General features: G+C 50.0%; 1 protein-coding gene across 1 annotated transcript in view; it reads left to right on the top strand.

Annotated features, from left to right (window-relative positions):
- Positions 1-16885, top strand: part of MAPKAPK2 (MAPK activated protein kinase 2) — a 46143-nt gene that overhangs the window by 5294 nt on the left and 23964 nt on the right. The gene's annotated exons all lie outside the window — the stretch shown is intronic.

A 16885-nucleotide genomic window follows, 5' to 3' on the forward strand; every position in this document is an offset into this window, starting at 1 on the left:
AGGAGCATGAAGTAAACTAACAGGATGTTATAAAGAAAGGTTACAAATCTCTAAGGTTGGGGCTTGTGGTTTTTTGAGGGAAGGTGTAGCTTCTGGGTTCAGAGACCCTGTTCTTTGCTTTGGGCCCTACCCTGGTTGCTGTCTACTGCAGCAGGGCTCTTGACATCCACTGAGGCAGGATCAAAGCCGGGGCGGCTCATGGTTCTTTTTCACTTATGAATTCTGGGCTTTGATAGAGCTTGAAAATAATCTCCAGCTAAGATGTGGGATCAGTGGCTGACAAAAGGGGGAGAAAAGCAGCCCCAGGCCTCAGGACCAAATATTGATGGGTGCCTGGGAAATGAAGGGGTCCTTTTTAGAGGATGAAGGTATTGGTATTCATAATTAAGATGTTTTGACTGCTTGGAATCTGAGGAGTTGGGCCATCATCAGTTGACGATTTTATTTAAGAAGCAGGTGCAGGGGATTCTGGGAGAAGCCTGGAGGAGCCAAGCTTCACGACTGCTGGAGGCAAACTTAACCCTTGGCCACATCCTGGGGATGACGGAGGCCCCCTCCCTACCTGCAGAGCCCAGGGATGTGTGGAGTCTGTGCCAAGGAGAATGCCAGCCATGGCGGGGAAGACAGGGCATCAGTATCTGCATCTGAGTCCTCTCACGATTCCCAAGTGGCCCTCCTGTGCTCTGATGCAGGACTCTCCCTGGTAGTTTGACATCTGTGGCACAGGATTCATACTTTCCTACTCCCTCTCCTCTGCATGAGGCCTTCCCAAGGATCCTGTGGGGTCTCTTTTTTCCCCTCCTCCCTGTGCTGCACCTTTCCAGTTGCTGCAGTGTCCTGGACAGAAGTGGGTGGGCAGGGCAGAGCTGTTCTTCGTGTATGAAGGGGCTGCAGCTGCTCTTGGTAATGAAATAAGGCTCAGTGGCAAAGAGACCCACAACTCATAGTTCCTTAGAGCTCACAACACTCCCTGCTTATCTTTCTTGACCCTTTCCACCTCACCGAGGAAGAGGCTGGGCCAGTCCAGAAAGATTCAGTGGTATATCCAAGGTCTTACGTGGTATCAGCATCAGAGCCGTGTCTTGGGACCTGGTTCACTGGGACCTCCTCTTGGTCTGGGTTCCTTTGGTGTTTTGGTTGCTAGAGGTAAGAGTATGGGGATTGTGGAGCTGGCAGTGCAAAACTCATCTCCACTAACTGGTCACTAGGATCTTTCTACATTAGTCATCTTAGAAACGGGGACATTGGTATTGAGATGGGACCATGCCACTGAGCAGCTCGATGTACACCAGATATGTAACCAAAATCAGATTTTATACCTTTTCTAGTCCTTAGGGGAATAGTGATATTTTGTGTTTTAAGATATGTATGGATATAAATATCTAGGGATGAACCCGATACCATGGGTTATGTGCTAGATTCGAAAGAGAGAGAGAGAGAGAGAGAGAGAAAGGAAGAAAGATAGAGCTAGTCTTGGTGCCCTGCTAACTAGCTGTGTGACTTTGAACAGGTCAGTTAAACTTTCTAGGCCTCAGTGTACACATCAGAAGGTCAGGCTGCCAGTGGCTCCTGGGACACGGCAGTGTGGATAGTGGAGGGCTGTGCTGGAGGCAGGAGGCAGGAGAGTTTGCTGACTTGCTGCACGTCTGACCGCCGGCAGCGTCTGGGCCAGCCTGGATGCCCTTTTGATAGGCTCGCTGCTGCGTTGCAGGGCAGCTCCCGTCCACTTAATTAATAGCCATCCCTGACCAGCTGCGCCTTCCCTTGTGTGAAGACTTGGTGAGTGTTCCAGCAAGTGCCTCAGCAGAGAGGATGGACTGTGTAACTCAGTGGGGTGTGAATCCGCTCCTTCCTTGAAATCAGAAGAATCTTAGTGTTCTGGTGGCTCAGGGTAGAGATGGAAACTCTTCATTTTTTTTCGCCATCTGAAACTCCTTCCTGTTTGAAGTTACAGAGCCAAACATGGCTGCTGCAGTTGGCTGTGCAGGCTGTGCCCGGCACAGGGCACCTGGCTGAGGGAGGAGGAGGGCTCTAATCCAACTCACTGTCCATTTGTCAGGCTTTGCCCCGGTGTGTGACTGGGTCCATACAGATGGGTGCCTTCTTCTAATTCACTTGGAGTTATAGTATGGGTTTGGGGCTGTTCTGAGGTGAGAGCTGGGGACTGATTCCCAGAGTTTATGGGGAAGTTAGGATGTACATCCAGGTACCACTTCTTACCCGTAGGACTGGGTACTAAGGGATGTAAGGAGAATGAGGAAGCAAGAGGAGTGGGAGATGCCTAGCGAGGTCTGTTTTCGTTTCTCTTCTTCCTGCCATTCAGGGCTAAAGCAGTGCTTTTAGCCCTGGAGCTTTGGACTGAGGTCCTGAGTGCCAGGCCACAAGACTTTGTTGGAGGAAGAGGAGACTGAGTGGAAGCGGGGATAGGGTTGTGCTCCCCTCTGGCAGTGCAGAGTTCTTGGGGGTCTTTATTCTCTGATCCGGTAAACACCTTAATGTGCCGTCTGCCAGGTTGTATAGGTTGGGACGTGGCTCCAAGGTCAACTTTATCTGTAATTGATGTTCCCTTCTAAGACCAGCCAAGCTGTGTGTTCATTCCGCCAGGAACCTGAGCTGTCCAGAAGGATCGTATGAAAGGGCATCTTACTCTTGAGGGACGTTTCCAGGCATCTCCATGGCCAGTGTCCATCCAGGGCTCTTCCAGGGAGGTGAGGAGTGAAGGTGAAGCCTTTTCTGTCTCCGGGAAGATGTGGCGAACATCTCTGTTTGGCTTATGTCCGGGATGGTTCTTTTGAACCTGAAGCAAAGGCGAAATCTCTCTAGTCACAGGTAGAGGGGCGTGGGAGGAGAGCCCTTGACGGCCCCGCCAGCTTCTCCACCTTCATGCTCCTGTGGGGCTCCTTACCCTCCCGGGCCCTCCCAGGAGGTGATTGAGTTGATCACTTTGCTGCCATTTTGATTATTCATATTGTTATGAGGCTCCCAGCCCACACTGGACATGTGTAACCGGGCCTCCCGCCCAGGGCCCAGAACTGTCACTCAGCCCCTCTGTCTCAACGGCTAAAAATAAACCTGCCACTGCTGCAGTCTCCCCCCACAGCCAGGCCCTGACGCCTGTCCCAGGTCTTCCTGCCACACTGCTGAGCTGTGTCTCACACTCACTTGCACACCCTCCCCACCGGCCCCCTTCTCTTCCAGCCTGAGCTTGGTGGGTGGTTTGGGGCCAACTGGCTTTTCTGAGTGCTGAGAGTGAGCCGTGGCTGCTGCTTCTCCAGGTGTCGAGATTTATATGTGGAGGCTCTGTGGAGCTCGGGGAAGGCTGAATTAGCCAGGGAGGAGGTGAGCGGGCTTGGCACCGTTAGACTGTGTGTGTGCTTGCATCCAGATCTGGCTTCCTCCAGACTCCACCCGCAAGCTAGCCTCCCTGGCAGAAGGAGTGTGGGGATGAGCAGAGGAGTCCAGCACGGCTGTTCCAGGCTCTCACCCAGCCACACGCCCTGTGGCTGAGGTGCTACCTGCCCCAGGACTCCTGCCCTGCTGCTAAGCTATACTCTCCACCTCCGAAGCATGGGGCTTCAGGTTACCAGATTCAAAAGTGTGACCTCATCTCTTTGGCTTCCAAGAATAACTGGGCCCTGGCTCTCAGGGCCTGTTTCATGAGTCAGGCCATGGCCCCTCTGGCCCTCCCAGCTCAGCCACCTGCAGGATGTCACAGAGAGCATGGGTGTCTTCTACCTCCTGACTGTGGGGGGCAGGGCTGTTGGTGATCTGTGTCTTTGAGGTCCATCGAGGTGGCCTCTTCCCCTACTGCCCGGGGATCCTGGGGCACTATAGAACGAGGAGAGGAAACGGGCTCGGGTAGCTGAGATACCTATTTAACTGATAGATACTGGGCAGAGTATTTCCTTTAGTTGACTTTGACATTCTCTTCTTTCTGATTTTTCTAATCCTTGGGCAGGTGTTGGTACTAATCCTGTTGGATAGGAGGATTCTGTGTTTTCTGGTATTAGGGTTTATCTGGGAGAAGGAGTGCATGGGAGAGGTAGGACTTGGGGGACCCTCTGCTTTCAGCTAGAGTTACATACCCAGACCACGTCTCCATGACTGCCTACTCCTGTCTTTCCCCCTGGGGCCTCATTTCCTCTGCAGGGAGAGATTTATCTGCCAAGGCCCATTGGCCTCTGGAGGGGAGGAGTTGGGTGTAAATTGCTAAGAGTTTATTTTTAACTCTGACAGAAGGAGTCCCTGTCCTTGGAGTAGCCATGCCCTCCCTCTTCTCTCCCTCTCCTGGGCCTCCTTGCCTGGCTTCTGTAATTCTTAGAGGAAGGGATTTTTAAAGGAAGGATTTTAAAGGCAGTCTTCACAGGAGCCTTAGGTGAGGGAAGCGTTTCTAAGTGAAGAATCTGCAGATTGTTCGTCATGCCTGATTTCTGCAGAGTTCAAAGAGTTGGGGGGTGGGGCAGGAGAAAGAGGGGGAGCCCTGGGCGCTTGGAGCCACGTGTGTGGAACTTAGAGCATCCTAGGAATGCAGGTGGCCTGGTGGAGGGCCCAGTGTGCCCTGGAGCTTGCTGCAGTCAGGCTGCTGCCTGGGGGAGCAAGGTCTTCTTGTACCTTTCGTTGTGCTTCTCTCCTCACTGGCCCCCGGATCTGAGGAAGGCTGGAGGCCACGGGGCAAAATGAGTGCGTAGAGTAACCTGCTTTGCAAACTCTCACGCTTACGGAAATGTCGTTTTGCTATTCCCTTTGACTGCCAGGCTCCCCAGCACCATATCCCTTCCACTGGAGCCCTTGTGGGATTCCCAGGGACTTCCTCGCTTCTGTGTCCCCTCCCCCTGGCCGCACTCCAGTCACCTGTGCTCTTAGGGAGGAGGAAGGGGCTGTGAGTTCCCCTTCCTCTGTACCTCATCTCCCCTGCTATCATGGTCTCTTTTGGTTACCTTGCTTTAGATTTTTTAAAAGAAAATAAAATTGAGTTGGAGGTGTAATTAGAGAAGGAAGGGCTAGAGAGTAGAGGTGGGGGTGGGCTGGGCCTTCGAACATGTGGCCGACCCTGAGGACCCCGGCCTGGAATGAGGTCTTGCCCCCTCAGTTCCTTGGAGAGCATGGGGATTAGTTTACCTAAAGCCCAGCTCTGATCATGTAGCTTCCCAGCATAAACCCTTCCATGGGTTCCCTTTGGACGCAGAGTTCAGGAGATTTCCAAATCTTTCTCAGATCTGACCCCAGTCTGTTTTTTTCTGAGTGTGTGCTGTGCCTCAGCTTAAGTGGCTTATATATGCTGTTTCCTTATGGGGCTCTGCTTTCCAGCCCCACACCCTCACCCGTGGCCTGTACCCCATTCGTCCTATGTCGCCCTTACCACCCCCACCCCATGCTCCCCGTCCCCAGCCCGTCTGTATCTGCCTCTTCTACCCGGTACACATGCTGCTCCTTCCTTCGTGAAGCCTTTCATGCCAGAAGCAGGTCTCCGCCATCCCTCCCTGTCACACTTGCCAAGACACTCTTACATTTTCTTTCACATTTTAAATGTATTTCTCCATGTGTGAAGTGGAGATATTGGATTGTAAGTTCCTTGAAGACCCACATCTCCATTATTTTTGTATCCTCTTAGTTCTATGTAGTGACTATATGCCGCCATTAAAAAAAAAATTCAGAGAGTATTTTGGCATTGTGCATTATACCTAGCTGCCTCACAAAGGTGTGAAAACTGAGTAATAGTGCATGCTGCCTACATAAGTATAAGGTACTAGCAGTGATCCTCAGGGTGGAGGGGGGTGGCCCTGGGTGAGGGGCAGTATTTGCCTGGGCTCTCTGAGAATGAGCCAGGGCTATAGTGAGGGTCCCCCTAAGTGTCTCTCCCTGCTCTTCCTCCTGTCTGCTAAAAAGCCATTCTCAGGACAGCCTTCTGGGCGTTCTTCCCTTTACCCACTCGGATCTGCTGACTCAAGCTGTCACCTTATGTTTCTGCTAACGGAGTTCTCGTTCTTGTAAGGGCCCTGACCACAGTTTCCCATTGATGCCTCTCCTCCTCCTCCCAGTTCCAGAGCCCCTCCTTTTCCTGTTGTGCTGTGGAGATGACCCTTCTGCCCCTTGGAGAACTTTAACTGAGGGAGGGACAGATGTGGAGCTTGCCAGCTCTCCTACAGTTCTTGGCATCTTCACGTCAGCTCCAGACACAGCAGAGACACACAGATGCAGTCCAAGGTGATCTATCTGTCTGCTGGCCTTGTTCCTGTGTGTTGCAAGAGGACCAGTATTGAGCCTCATGTTGCTGGGACTGAGGTCAAAGGTTTGAACCTCGTGGGACCAGTTAATTCCATGCAGGGGAAACAGAACTGGACTGGCATGTGAGAGACCTACCTGGCTGTGTGGTCCTCAGCAGTCCTTGAACCTTTCTGGGCCTCACTTATTTTCTACATTCGTAAATCTAAGGGCTCTCCTGTATTGAAGGGCTTTTTTCATTACTGCTGCTGCAACCCCACTGCTGGGAAAACAACCCGATGCTGGGAAAGAACCCGATGCTGGGAGAGAGGTGGTCAGCCCAGGTTCCAGGGATCCCGGGATTGGGTGCCATCCTCTCTGTCCTCACTTTCTGCAGGCCAGTGTTCTTTCACCCTTCTCCGGGCTGTAGTATTTTTATTCATTCAGGCATTCAACCGATGTTTATAGACATGGATTCTTCTCTGTGCCTACCTCCTGTCTTCCCTGCTGACTGGCCATCAGGAGGCCCAGATGTCAAGATTAACCTAGAAGGTCGACTAGTCAGGGTCATCCCCTTGGGTTTAGACCCCTTTAATACCTCTGCTATATGAGATGAGAGGGATTTAGAACAATGAGGGTTGATTCTTTCTTGCAGTTTAGACTAGACCCCTGCCTTTCTAAGTGGGATTTGCCTTAGGGTGCCTTCTAGCCCTCTGAGATCCAAAACAACCCACTACCCAAGAAAATTAATTAGAAATGCCAAGAATGACTTTTGCCGCCTCCCTAAGGATAGATCAGAACAGCAGAATGACTTTGATACCTACAACAATCTTCTGTCTTCTGTCTCCTTCAGATCACTGTTGAAAGCTTAGCAACACTGTGAAAGTTTCCCAGATTGGTAACAAGTCTTTATTGAGCAGATATTATATGTATCAGGCATTGTACTAGGTGTTTCACGTACACCCTTGTTAATCCTTAAAATAATACTGCAAAGTAAAAGTCCCCGTTTTACAGAAGAGGAAACATGTTTAGAATCATTCACTCGTTAGCAATTATTTATTGAGCACTTACTAAGTGTTATTTCAGGCTCTGGGGATACATCAGTGTACCAAGCAGACCAAAAAAAATCATTCACTCGTTAGCAATTATTTATTGAGCACTTACTAAGTGTTATTTCAGGCTCTGGGGATACATCAGTGTACCAAGAAGACCAAAAAAAAAAAAAAGATCCTGCCTGCATGGATGGAGCTTGCATTCTAGCAGGGGGAGACAGACAGAATATAATCAGATAAATGTCCGATGGTGACAGGTACAAAGGAGAAAGTAAAGGAGGGGAGGAGACCCTGGAAGGCAAGGAACTCGTGTGTGGTGTTGAAATTTCAAATAGGGGCTCAGGGAAGGCTTCATTGTGAAGGCGACATTTGAGTGAGCCCTGGAAGTGATTGGGGTGGGGGCAAGCAGAAGGAATAAAAGTGCAGAGCCCTGAGGCTATTAATGATGGGCGTGCCTAGCCCTAAAACCTGGCTCCCTAGAGCTTGCAGAACTGCCTCTCTTAATAGTTCTTCCCTGACTCTGCTATAATTCAGTACTTAGTTGATTCACCTCTTTATTTTATCATCAAATATGTATGGAATGCTTATTTTGTGCAAATTGCTGCAATGATAAGATGGAAGTGCTGCCTTTGGGAACTTAAAATTTAGAGGAGGAGTGAGCACCTTTGCTCAGTAGGAATGCAGGTGGCCTGGTGGAGGGCCCGGTGTGCCCTGGAGCTTGCTGCAGTCAGGCTGCTGCCTGGGGGAGCAAGGTCTTCTCCCTTGCTCCCCCAGGATATATATAAAAGGAGTAAATCTAGACTGACCCCCCAAATCTGGACTGTGTGCCTTCACATGTCTTCCCTCTTGACCCTCTCTGACAGAGGCAGTACCTCTGACAGAGGTAGTCCAGGTGGTCTGATTCCAAGTTTTATACATAAAGAGGTTCAGGGAGCAGGTGGTGGGAAAGTGGTGGAATCAGGGCCACAAAGGATACAGAGACTCAGGGTGAGCTCCTTGAGGCCGGAGGGGTCAGGGGTGCGGTCACTTTTGCCTGGTATGGACTCACACCTGTGACAGGGCCCGGGGCCAGTGCAGACAGAAGTTTGGCCAGTGGGAGGAGTAGTTTGAGGGACTCCACTGGGGCTCCCATCTTCTGTTTGCTGAGGGGGGAAGACCCAAGGTCTCCCTAGGGATGTTTCTGGTAATGGGAAATGCTTGGGATTACGTTGACTGGCTATCGCCTGGAGCCGGCGAGGAAGGGGGTGATGAGAAAGGGCTGGCCAGGCTGCAGCTGTGGCTGAGGCTCTTGTCCTCTCTGGGCCCTCCCAGGGTTTCTCTTTTGCTCTGAGGAGTTGCATCCTTCCTGTGTTGAGCCTCCCAGGTAGACCAGTGGGCAGGTACACTCAGGGTGCTCTCTGAGCCCCAGCTCTGGCCATCTTTGCCTCCAGTCTCTCAGGAGCTGGGTGAGCGGAAGTCAGGGTTCGGGATGGAGCTGACCGTTAGTGAAGATGGGAAAGTGAAGCAATGGGTCAGGTCTGTTTTTTCCTGAGCATGTGCTGTGACAAAGGAAGTTGCAACATTTTTTTCTCTCTCTTTCTTTTTATAGAGCAAGAAGGGGGGAAAATAAGTCTTCCAGTAAACTTCAGAAAAAAGATCTGGTCTTTGAAGGATGGCTGTTCTCCCCCTCCCCCGCAGGGATTTTTTAGTTTGTAGTCTTTCTCCCATCCTTCCTCACCCGCCATCCCTGCCACCGTCCCTCTTCTCTGAGGGCCTGTGTCTCTGCAGCAGGCTGAGCACCTCTCCCGAGCGGAGGCAGTCAGTAACTTGGTCTGAGGGAGCCTTGAGAAAGCATCTTGTCCACTGTGAGTGTGTGTCCAGGCAGATGCTGGCAAAAGGGTCCCGAAACATGGGAGCAGGAATCAAGGCTGAAGGACCACACATGTGAAGCTGGAGTCCTTGGTCAGGTTTGAATTTGGCCTTTGTGCTGTACCTGGGCAGGAATCCAGTTGTGTTTTTTAGTGTGCAGATGATATATTTTCCTGATGAAAACTTTCGAGGTCTGGAAAAGTAGTGGAACTTTTTTTTTTTTTTTTTGGCGAGATTTATTTCTTCTCCCTTGGATTTCTGTACCCCAGAACAGCCAAAATGTTCCATTACAAACCAGCTTTGAGACTCCACCTTTAGTCAGCTAAGGGATGTTTTAGGTCATCCTTGAGAATGAGGTCTGCTTGCTCTGGGGAAACTGGGTGGTTGCACCAGGCAACAGGCCCCACTGTCCGGGATGGGGTGACGGCTGCTGGCACTGTTGGTGTTAATTGCTTTCTTGGGCAGAGAAGGGCAAAGCCCTGAGGGGTGAAGATTTTTGTTCAGGCTCTTTGTTCTCTGTACCTGTTGTCTCTGGTACAGCTGTCACAGAGCTCCTCCTTTCCTGCTGTTTTCTTTGAATTTAATCTCCCTGTCATCAGGCCGGTCTCTTCAGGCTGGGGATGAGCTCCAAGAGGTGGTAGTGGAAGGAGCAGAGTCACAAGTTTCTTGCTTGTGTAAATCTCAGAGTGAATACATAAACCCTCTTTCGTAGCTAGCCGCACTGGCTGGTCCAGTAGCCACTAGCCACATGTGAGTATTTAAATTTAAATAATTAAATAAAGTTAAAAATTAGTTCCTCCGTAGCACTAGCTACATTGCAAGTGCTCAAGGGTCACATAGAGCTAGTGACTATCGTGTTGGGCAGCGCAGATAAGAGAACATTCTATCATTGCAGAATGTTCTCTCAGACAGTACCAGGCTCTGAGGTCATCATTCTACACCCTGGTAAAGATTTAGCGGAGCTGGAAGGGGATTTGTGTAAGAGCATGAGGAGAGGTTTTGGGGCCCAGTCGAGAGGGTAAAAAGAAGGTGATCATTTAGAAAGGGACTTTAAATAGTATTTTGTTTGTCTTGTTTAGGGCTGCATTCCAGCAGATGGTCATCTAGCCCAGTTGCTCCCAGCCAAGTCGACTGTCAGAATCACCTGTGGGTAACATTTGAAAATACAGATTCCTGAACTCCACTCTTTGTATCTTATTGTACAAGACTACAGAGGTGGTGTTCAGGAATGTGTGTTTTTGTCTGTGATAATTATCTGTGTTTGGCAACCTTTTGAATCTATTCTTAAATTCCTCCAGTGTTAGGGGAGCTTATCCCTTTTCAAGAAAACCTTACTCTTAAAATATTTTTTTTTCTGGTTTTAAAGTTTTATGTTTGGAGGTTCCTTAAAAAACTAAAAGTAGAATTATCATATGACCCAGCAATCCCACTACTGGGCATATACCCTGAGAAATCCATCATTCAAAAAGATACATGCACCCCAATCAATGTTCATTGCAGCACTATTTACAATACCAGGTCATGGAAGCAACCTAAATGCCCACTGACAGATGAATGGATAAAGAAGATGTGATACATATATACAGTGGAATATTAGCCATGAAAAGGAACGAAATTGGGTCATTTGTAGAGACATGGTTGGACCTAGAGACTGTCATACAGAGTGAAGTAAGTCAGAAAGAGAAAAACAAATACCGTATATTAACGCATATATGTGTAATCTAGAAAAATGGTACAGATGAACCGGTTTGCAGGGCAGAAATAGAGACACAGATGTAGAGAACAAACGTATAGACACCAAGGGGGGAAAGCGTGGGGGGTGGTGGTGGTGGGATGAATTGGGAGATTGGGATTGACATGTATACACTGATGTGTATAAAATAGATAACTAATAAGAACCTGGTGTATTAAAAATATATAAAATGCAAAAAAAAAAGTTTTATGATCATCAAGTCAAAATTTAGTTCCCTGAAGTTGTATCATCCTTGGTGCTAGTGGTGTTTTCTGGAGCCTCACAGAACGCATCAGTCACATCTTCCTCACTCGGCCTTCTGCAGATAATTGCGCAGGGCTGTGTGTGCTCCTCTGCTGCCCCAGCATCATGGCAGGGTTTCAGACTACTTGACCTGCCAGGGGCCCTAGAGAGATGCAGAGATGTGACATCATTCCCAGGATTCTTCTGATCATCAGGCCTTGCTGAGAGATTGAGGAAAGGTCCACATCTCAGTGGACCCTGACAGTGGAGAGTCCTAAGGGTCATCCAGCTGGTACAGGCCGTGCGTACCTTCCCCCTCTTTACATCCTGCTTCATAGGAAGGAGTCGCTGTTTCTCTGCATGGTTAATGCTTGCTTTTTGAGGCCACTGATCTGGTTTTCTTCAGAGGCATTGAGAGACTCAGCCATCTGTACCCAGGCAGATGTGACCACAAACATTACTTCTATTTAGAGACCTTCAGTGGCCTCCCCTTGCCTCCAGTGTGTCCCTCGAACTCCTAAACATGGTGTTCAGGCAAGCTGGCTTTGACCTTTCTTTCTTCCCCCACCCCAACACGCACACACACACGCACACGCACACACACGCATGTATGCGCACGTCTCTCTTTCTCTCTCTTTTTCTCTCTCTCCTTCCAGGAGAGGAGAGGGCTCCATCCCACTCTGCAGTGCGTTCTTCTGCTTCCAGATCTTCTTTTGCACCATTCACTTCTTCATCCTTTTATTCCTGGTGGAATTGTGTTTCTCCTTTGAGGCTTAGATTTTACCTGTCCCCCCACCCCCAATTCCAGGCAGAATACCTTTCTGCCCTATACTGGTGGTAGCTCACGCGAGCTCTGTGACTGCTCTGAATTTAAATTATGGTCACTCCCATATCTCGGCCTGCTGGATTCTGAGCCCCTTGAGGACAAGAGTGTGTCTCGTTCGTTTGGTGTCCGCGAGTGCAAGCACAGTGCCAGGCTCTTAGCTTAGCTGCACCATACCCACAGAAGTGGGTTAGCTTCTTGCCTGTTTGTCTTCTTCTGGATTCTGACGAGACTGCCACAGAGGAGCTGAAGCCTCTTTTCCAGCACCAGCATTTTTACCCCCAGTGGCCTTGGGCCTTATCAGCTTGGATGAAAAAAGTACTGTTTAGCAGCTGATAATTAACGAGCAGAGCAGAGCCTTGGCTGCCTCAGAGGCAAAACTGGTATTTAAACAATAAAGTTTTTAAAATCAAGAATTAAAGTGTCAGCTTCAGAAGCCACTACATCCAAACACAAGCCCTCCCAGTTAGAGAAGGTAAGTGGAATAATGGAGCCAAAGAATTCTTTGTAGCCTGAGGAGTCCAGGGGGAAGAGGCCGGGGCGTGGGTGGGGGGATCGGGGGGGGCATGGGGGTGGTGGTGGCAGGAGCGGGAAAGGGGCTTTTCTGTTTCTGCTCTTGGAGGTGGGGTCTGGGATTGCTTGGGGAGATGGGGGGATGCTTCACTAGAAAGAGCTCTCAGTGTTCCCTTTCACTCCCAGTTTCTATAGATTGAACTAATTTTGCTAGGTGGGCAAAAAGAGAAATTTGGAAAGGTAGGGTAGGAATAAACTCTGGACTTTTTCCTAAGGTGATGAAACATGCACTTTTGTATTCGGTGATAGACGGAGACTGTTCAGTATTACCTCGTGGGATCTCACCTTGTTTCCTTCTGATGCTACTAGGGTTGGGAGGGAAGAGCTGACGTAGGGCTTCCTCCCTTCTTGGGTCAGAACCAGAGCCTGAGGAGTTCCCCAACCTCTTGGTGCTGCCCAGATACTAACCACGATCTGCATCTCCACTGAAGGTGTTCTAAGAAATATGCATGCCAGGAGCAGTCCGTGGCTTCAGAACAAGGGCAGAGGTTTTAAGAGGCTTCCTGTGTGAGGGGTGGCGGGCTGGAGAGTGCCTTCAACTTGTCATCAGGGGGCACCTGCCTCTATGCTCAGCTGCAGAGGTCAGTGGGTGATGCCCTTTCAGAGTCTGCTTTATTGTGAATGAAACAGAAAGCCCACACCAAGAAACCAGAGAGGCTCCTGAAGGGGCTTTTCGATAAGTTCACCCCAGCGTACACAGCCTCTATTTTTCCAACGCAAAGGAAGGATCTGTCGGACAAACCATTTTTTTTCGGGGGGCACTACTTCCAGGTCCAAGAGATGGTCTGAGATATATAGTTTGAATATAAAAATACTGTACTTTCTGGGAGATGTTGACAGTTAATGTCATGTCTGAGTGTCTTGTCACTCTCATGATGAGGGGAAGTTTGGATGAGAACCCTTGCTAGTCGAGCTTGGTTAGCCTGCTATTCTTTTAAGGTTTCTCTTTGGGAATTGGTGGTGTTAGTGGCTGAGCTCACCCAGACCATGTGTGAGACTTACGGTGGTGGCCTCTCCCTGACCACAGGTGTGTACGTTGAATGCAGTCACCCAGTTACCATTATGGACAAATGCAAAACAGTTGGAGGAGTGTAGGGGGAGACTTGGTAAGGGAATAAAACCAGCTGGCTTATCTGGCGTTGAACCCTTGTCCTTGGTGACATAAGCACATATGATTCACAGCCAATGTTGGCTTGAGTGTGTGCAGAGGTTCAATCTTTTGGATGAAGTTCTAATGGTCCTTGCGGAAGCTTTGTCACCGGTTGAACTGAATTGTGAAGATACCACAGCGCATGCGCGCTCGTGAATCTGTTCATTCATCTGTTCACTGGAAGCTTATTGAGGGGGGAACATGTAAGCAAAATATTTCTTATATATTCCAAACGGTAGAAGAGCTGCATACTGGGGACTGGGTGAGCATGGAAGAAAGAGCCACCCATTTCTCCAAACACCAGACAGGCTTGGAATGTGTTGGTGCATCACCAGCCCTGAGACACTCTGTGATCAGATGAATCTGGGAAACATTCTGCAGTGCACACTAAAGGCTCTGAGAAGTTCTCTAGTAAAAGAATCTATTTGACTGCGTATAACCTGGTGCTTCTGACACATTTAGGGCCCCCTTTTTACCTATCACTTATTAACATCCTACAGAATACTATTTGAGAAATGGCAGTACGGTCTCCCTGCTCTGGGAAAACTGTCCAGTGATTCAGAGAAAAATTCACCTGACTATATGTTAACACAGGTTTGAGAGGCTTAAAAAACTGTGTGTGTGCATGCTGGGGGTGTGGCAGAGAAGGGCCCCTGGCAGGTGGCTTCCATTGAAGTTGGCCTGTCTGCATTCCTGCTGGCTTTGTGCTTCTGGAGAAGGCTTTTGTCCTGGCTTGAACATACTGAATAGCAGTTACATCTGTCATGCCTGGGAAGTGGCAGTGTGCAGTTTGGGGGGGGGGAGGCGGGGAGGGGGGCGACGACAAGCAGTGAGCAGACACCCCTGCTTGAGGCCCAGGCTGCTGAGAGCTCCTCACCATCGGAGAAGGGAGGGCCTGCTGATCCGGAGGCAGCTGCTTGCTAGGATTGGAAGTGTAAGGGCGCAGGAGTTAGCTCCCTTAGCTCTGTGCGTCCTCCTTGTCTGATGGGGCAGGACTTTGAACCTTGAGGTGGCAGTGTGGGAGAAACAGGTGGGCTGGATATTTCCTTCCCTCCCCACCATCCAAGGGCATCTGGAGGGCAGACCAGGGTGGAAAGGCACTTGGCTTTTCATCACCCGGGGGAACTGAGGTGAAGGCATTTTAGTTTAAATTTAAGGAAGAATTCAGAATTGGGAAGTGGATTTACTAAATAAAGTTTGTGGAGTTTTAAAATTCAAGAGTCTCGGCTAGAATTCTTTTCAGACCGTTGGTGACTTGTCGGTGGTCCCCCTGATGGCCGGCTCCCGAGGAAGGCCTCACTGGCTTCTTCACTTGGAACAAAGCCAGGCCCGGGGAGTTCCCAAGCCCACTGTGGGCCTCTGCGGCCTCCTGGTGCAGCTTTGCACGGAGGTCATGGTTGCTTACAAGGAAATTAACCACTGAGGGAAAAAGGGAATGTTAGTGGGAATCAGTACCTCTTCCTGGAGATTATGCACTTCCAATGTAGGTAGAGCTCAGTGTCATGAAAGCAGGCCCAGGATTTCCTGTTTGTAAGTGTGTATGTATTTATCTTTTTATGTTCTGTTTCCTCTTTTGACCTCCCCAAAGGGAAGGGAGGTAGTCTGTCCTCAGGAACTACGGTGAGCTGTCCCTCATCTCCCAGCTTCTCTGGCCATCTCCCTGTCTTACCTCAGCCATAGCCACAGCAGCGGCCTGGCGTTGCTCAGATGGGGGGAGGAGCAAACCCAGGCCCTCTGGTTGTTGCCTGTGGGAGTAGAGAAAGGGCAGATGCTGCCCTCAGTGCCCCCTGAACAGGAAGTCTGGGTGGGCCGGGCTTTGGTTTGGGAAGCAGGAGTATTAGCTGCTGCCGCCAACTGGGGTTGTGTTTGCAGACTCCCAGGCTCTGGCATCCCCAGAGGGACCAGTAGCTCTGAGCCCTGAGGACTGGCGGCCCCCAGGGAGGGAGCCCTTGCCAGGAACCTCTGGTGGGTCTTGGGTAAGGGTGGAGGGGGGCTGGGCAGTAGGAGAGGAGAAGGGGTGGCTCCTCCCTCTCACATCAGCTGGGATGCAGCACCACTGCTGGGAATGCATTCCCGCCACTTCTAGGCAAATTGGTCACTGTGGAAATTCTTTCTTACTCCAGGGTGGAGCTTTCCTTGTTTAGAAGAACCTTCAGATGTGTTCTTTCCAGGTCCTGGCAGTGAGGCACTAAGCTGTTGACCTGCTGCCCCCTCAAGGCTAGAAGGCAGGGCAGTGTCTGAGCCCCATTCCTGTCATCTCTCCTTCTTGTTCTCCCTTCACCTGTCCTTCTGTCTTCACCTGATTCTAGCCTGGTGCGTAGTAGGCATGGATTGGGGGAGGGGTGGCACAGCACGCCTGGTGTTCCTCTTTATCACAGGTCCTAGTCTTGTTGGGTCTCCATTTCCTGTCATGGCCCTCCTTGCATCTGGGACGCATTTGGACCTAGACAGGGTGTCCTGTTGTCCTGCATGATGAGGATTCCAGATTTCCCCTAGGTGATTGGCCACAGTTATTCCAGGGGAGGAGTGGGATTTCCCCCACCCTCAGGCACTCCAGGCTCCTATAAGAGTCTTGACCTCCAAGCAGCCTGCCCCCCACCCCCTCCCCACAAGGAGAATGGTAGGAAGGAAGTCGTGCTGGAAGTTGTTTTTTGGTTTGTGAGGTAACTGTCTTTGGTTTGAGAAGCACATAACATATCCTTCTTCCCTTTAAGGTCTGAGGCCAAAAGTACTAGATTCTCTGGTTTCCAGGGAAACCAGAATGGATAAGGCAGAGAAAGAAGGGACTGGTTGTAGGTACTGAAATCTAAGAGGGGTTCCTGGGGTCTCCTATACTTTTCCAGGGAATGTATGTGGCCTTCTCAGGGCCCTGGGTTGTACCCCTCACTCCATCAGCAGCCAGTGTGGAACCTTGGCAAACGTCCTAAACTCTCTGCACCCTAGTTTCCACGTGCCTGAGTGAGGATCTTGTCGGCCGCAACCGGATTGTGACTTTAAAGGGCTATGGAATATGTGAAAATTGAACACATTTTCAGGTTATATTACCTACCTAGAAAGAGAGAATCATATCAAAGAATTTAGCGTCAGAAGAAACCTTTGCCCTCAGGTAGGCTAGGCTTATCTAAGATTCCACAGAGGAGGGGACAGAGTGCAGGTTCTCAGCAAGGTAACTAACTGTAGAGCTGGGACTAGAACTAGGCCACTCAGCTTTCCGGCATCTCCTTCTTTCACTTGGCCAACTCCAGGACATGCGTCCTCCGGGT

The sequence above is a fragment of the Stenella coeruleoalba genome (assembly GCF_951394435.1).
Source record: "Stenella coeruleoalba genome assembly, chromosome: 1".
NCBI classification, from domain to species: domain Eukaryota; kingdom Metazoa; phylum Chordata; class Mammalia; order Artiodactyla; family Delphinidae; genus Stenella; species Stenella coeruleoalba.